The sequence below is a fragment of the Bison bison genome, unplaced genomic scaffold, assembly GCF_000754665.1.
Source record: "Bison bison bison isolate TAMUID 2011002044 unplaced genomic scaffold, Bison_UMD1.0 scf7180017864254, whole genome shotgun sequence".
Taxonomy (NCBI): Eukaryota; Metazoa; Chordata; class Mammalia; order Artiodactyla; family Bovidae; genus Bison; species Bison bison.
The window spans coordinates 489273-493747 of NW_011494826.1; the positions used below are offsets into that span (position 1 = coordinate 489273).

General features: G+C 39.7%; 1 non-coding gene across 1 annotated transcript; it reads right to left on the minus strand.

The window, feature by feature from the left end:
• Positions 1-2143: 2143 nt before the first annotated feature.
• TRNAC-GCA lies at positions 2144-2215 on the minus strand. Its single transcript has one exon. It is a non-coding gene; the product is annotated as a tRNA-Cys (tRNA).
• Positions 2216-4475: the final 2260 nt, after the last annotated feature.

The following is a 4475-nucleotide window of genomic DNA, read 5'->3' on the forward strand; positions in this document are numbered from 1 at the left end:
CTAAGACTCGGACACGACTGAGCGACTTCACTTTGACTTTTCACTTTCATGCATTGGAGAAGGAAATGGCAACCCACTCCAGTGTTCTTGCCTGGAGAACCCCAGGGACGGGGGAGCCTGGTGGGCTGCCGTCTATGGGGTTGCACAGAGTCGGGTATGAGTGAAGTGACTTAGCAGCAGTAGTATGACCATAATGTGTCCATGCTCAGATGTATCTTTTCTGTTTTTTAAATAAGGTGTCTCATGCCATGGACTTTGCTTTTTTTCAGTCGTTCACATCTGGAGGTCTTTTTGCTTCTTGGGGGACATTTTGTATTTTCTAGAGATGTTTTTGGTTATCACAACTTAGAGGTAGGTAAGGAAGGGTGGCTAGTGACATCTGAAAGGTAAAGGCCAGGGATTCTGAAATGTGAAGGATTCTCTCTCCCCAACAGGAATTATCCAGCCCAAAATGTCAGTAGTACTAAGGTTGAAAAGATTTTCTTTGTTTAGAAAAGGTGCTGAGATTCTGGAAGCAAATCTCTCAATCACCTCTTTCCTGCCTACTTTCCAGTGCTAGAGGGATAGCTTGTGAGTTATTTAATCTCATGCAATTTAGAATGGAGGCTGGGCTGGGTGGGCCAGAAGGATTAGGGGTGGTATGGGGTGGAACAATGATGACTTCTGGACTAATTTATTAACAGAGTAATTTAATTCTTTGAAAGGAAGAAGAGCTACTCTGTGAGACCTAGGTTACCATGGTAGCACATGGCTTCAATCACTCCTGATTAATTCCCAGCAATTAGAATAAAGGGTAAGCCTTTACTTAAATCTCTTGTCAAGAAAGAAAAATAGCATCAAGTGAATTATTCTAAGAAACAGGGTCTTGACACAGTCCATTTTAAAAGTTGGAATTTGTTTTAATCCCATGCCTGGCTCAGAAATGACAATACTGTGACTGTACACTGTGAGAGCCCCCTTTCCGTATGCTTAGGATAAAATGATTGCTGTTGGCATCAGTAGACCATCTGCTGCTGGAATTTCAGACTGTTAAGGTGAAATAGGTTTAGAGTTGCACCAAGGAAATGAGAGACTCTTTCATTTTTAATCTATTTGTGTGCTCTTTGTGTTTACTTTAAGCAGCTGAAAGAGTAGAAAATATTCACGCTAAATTTTCAATGCCTGTTAAGTTGCTGTCTGTATTTGTAACAGATTGTCAAATTCCAATAAGTGTTTATATCCTTGGTGCCCTGGGTAAGGCTATTTCCACTTTAAATGTATTACTTATTGTTCAAATTTTGCAACAGCTCTAGAAATAAAACACCCACAAGCCATAATACCAATATCTCTTTAATCAGATTTAATATTTTGGCCCAGTATTTTTTATACAAATATATGGCCTAATATGATTGTGTGCTATTTTTTGGCACCTACTTGTAAGAAATTGATCATTCTGCTTTTCCCCAGTTTTCATAATTATTACTTTCTATCTGAGCTTTTTCTGAAGTAAACTTTCTGAATTCTTGGGGCAAATGCTTTGTTTACTACACACTTGGCTGATTGGATGTCCTCTCCTGAGTAAGAACAAGACCTATTGTAACACTCTATCCTGTGTTACCTCTGAGCTCTGAATATCCCTACATGACTTATGAGAACCAGAAAGACCATTTCTGTTCGGTATAGTTTCTATAATTGCTATAGTTCTTAGACAAATATGTGTTGAGTGTTTTGTGGCAGGCTTTGTGTTGTCCATGAATAAAAAGTGAACACCAGCATATAGGAACCCCGTTGTCTTATTCATTCGCTAGTGTGATTGAAGTTGGGAGTAGTAACTGGATCTGAACCTGTAGGTCCCGCCCTCTCTTTTCACCATGCTGATAATACCAGTGGCAAACAGAATGCATCTTGGGGTTTTCTTTTTCTTTCATTCCTATTGCCTGCAAGGTTCCCCCTCAGTTTTTCATGAAACCAATTCCTTAAAAAAAAAAAAAAAAAAAAACCAGAGATTTAGTGTTTCCATTACAGAAAGCCACCTGACAAAGAACCTGCCTTGAAATTGTAAGTGGCTCAGTCGTGTCCAACTCTTTGCGACCCCATGGACTGTCCATGAAATTCTCTAGGCCAGAATACTGGAGTGGGCAGCCTTTCCCTTCTCCAGGGGATCTTCCCAACCCAGGAATCGAACCGGGGTCTCCTGCATTGCAGGCAGATTCTTTACCAACTGAGCTATCTGGGAAGCCCAAGATGATCTATTAAATATATTAAACCTATTGGATTCAGAAGTAACAAAACATTTTAATTCAAACTTTTATAGTTTGAAGTGGGTGATGATTGCATCTTTGCACACTCAAAACATGCAGCTGAAAGGGTGATTAACATAGTCAACTGCCTTATGAAAAGCCTTTCTAGCAAGTGAAATATTTATTCGTAGGTATTCAGGATGCATGGTCTTATCATCCATTAAAGCATATCCATAAAGCTCTACAGCAGATGCCTCTGGTGCCCAAGTTACAGCCTCTCAACCCACCTCTAATTACAGCCACTGCTGCTAATGCTACTGCTACTGCTAAGTCACTTCGGTCGTGTCCGACTCTGTGTGACCCCATAGATGGCAGCCCACCAGGTTCCTCCGTCCCTGGGATTCTCCAGGCAAGAATACTGGAGTGGGTTGCCATTTCCTTCTCCAATGCATGAAAGTGAAAAGTCAAAGTGAAGTCGCTCAGTCGTGCCCAACTCCAGTGACCCCATGGATTGCAGCCCACCAGGCTCCTCCATCCATGGGATTTTCCAGGGAAGAGTACTGGAGTGGGATGCCATTGCCTTCTCCTAATTACAGCCACAGTGCTAGCTAATTTCAGTGTCAGTGCTTCATGCTGACAACCTCCCATTCTGAGGGCTTGTTGCATTTTCATACTTGCTGCCACACAGCCTGTTTGAAGCCAGGGGAGTCTGCTTCTCCTCTCCCAAGTCTATTTCCCTGGCATCCTCACTTTCCTTTCCTGAGATCAATTTCCTCCAAAACTTACTGCCACCCAAGTTCCAGTCTCAGGCTCTACTTTCAGGAGGAAATAAAACTCAGCTCTCAACTTGGAATTTTTGTCTTTGCCTACTGTATGAAAATAATAAAACTATAAAATGATTTATTTAATGTATTTAAGGTTCATAGATTTTCATAGCTTCAGCCTGGCCTTACCCAAATTTATCTAATTATATAGGTTATTATAATAATATGTTTGACTTTAGATTTACATGAATTCATAGGAAGAAAGCCTGTTTTTTTCTCTTCTTGTCTCTCCACAGACTTATCCTTTTTTTTACATAACTGGAGACATGGAGCTGATTTTGGTTAAGGCTTTTACAAACTAAAATCATCGTGCTTTTAAAAAAAAGTGGAAATAATAGTGGAGTTGTGGTCATTGAATCTGACCCTTTATAGTAAGTGATTCTTATGCTGAACTTTGGCCTTATTAAGACATCTATGCTCTATTAGGATTTATGGAAATAGATTCCAAGTGAATGTGAATGTTCACACACCATTCTCTGGGGGTGATATGAACTCTGAAGTTCAAAGGCTATGATACCCAATACAAATCTGGGATTTCTAAGCCTTCTTTCTACATTTATATCTACTATTTCTGGTCTTTAAGTAAAAAGGGAATATAAAGAACAAATTTCTTATTTGGTCATAAGAAGTTATTTTTAATCAGGGACAACTTTGAACCTGATCTCTTTGATATATAAATGAGATTGAATTTCATTGCCCTTCACATCTCTGGAGAGCTCTCTCTTTTTACCTGATTGTCATGTAATTTTTTTTCCTTTATTTTTTTATTTAAATTTATTTATTTTAATTGGAGGCTAATTACTTTACAATATTGTATTGGTTTTGCCATACATCAACATGAATCTGCCACAGGTGTACACGTGTTCCCCATCCTGAACCCCCCTCCCACCTTCCTCCCCGAACCATCCCTCTGGGTCATCCCAATGCACCAGCCCCAAGCATCCTGTATCCTGCATCGAACCTGGACTGGCAATTTGTTTCTTATATGATATTATACATGTTTCAATGCCATTCTCCCAAATCATCCCACCCTCTCCCTCTCCCACAGGGTCCAAAAGACTGTTCTATACATCTGTGTCTCTTTTGCTGTCTCTTATACAGGGTTATTGTTACCATCTTTCTAAATTCCACATATATGCATTAGTATACTGTATTGGTGTTTTTCCTTCTGGCTTACTTCACTCTGTATAATAGGCTCCAGTTTCATCCACCTCATTAGAACTGATTCAAATGTATTCTTTTTAATGGCTGAGTAATACTCCATTGTGTATACGTACCACAGCTTTCTTATCCATTTGTCTGCTGATGGACATCAGGAACTCCCAATCCCACCATAAACTCAAGGAAGTTCCACATTAGACTCGTTAATGCATCTGATGACTTCTGATGTGTTTTATATGATACTTTTAAGACACATGGAGCTTGTTATATA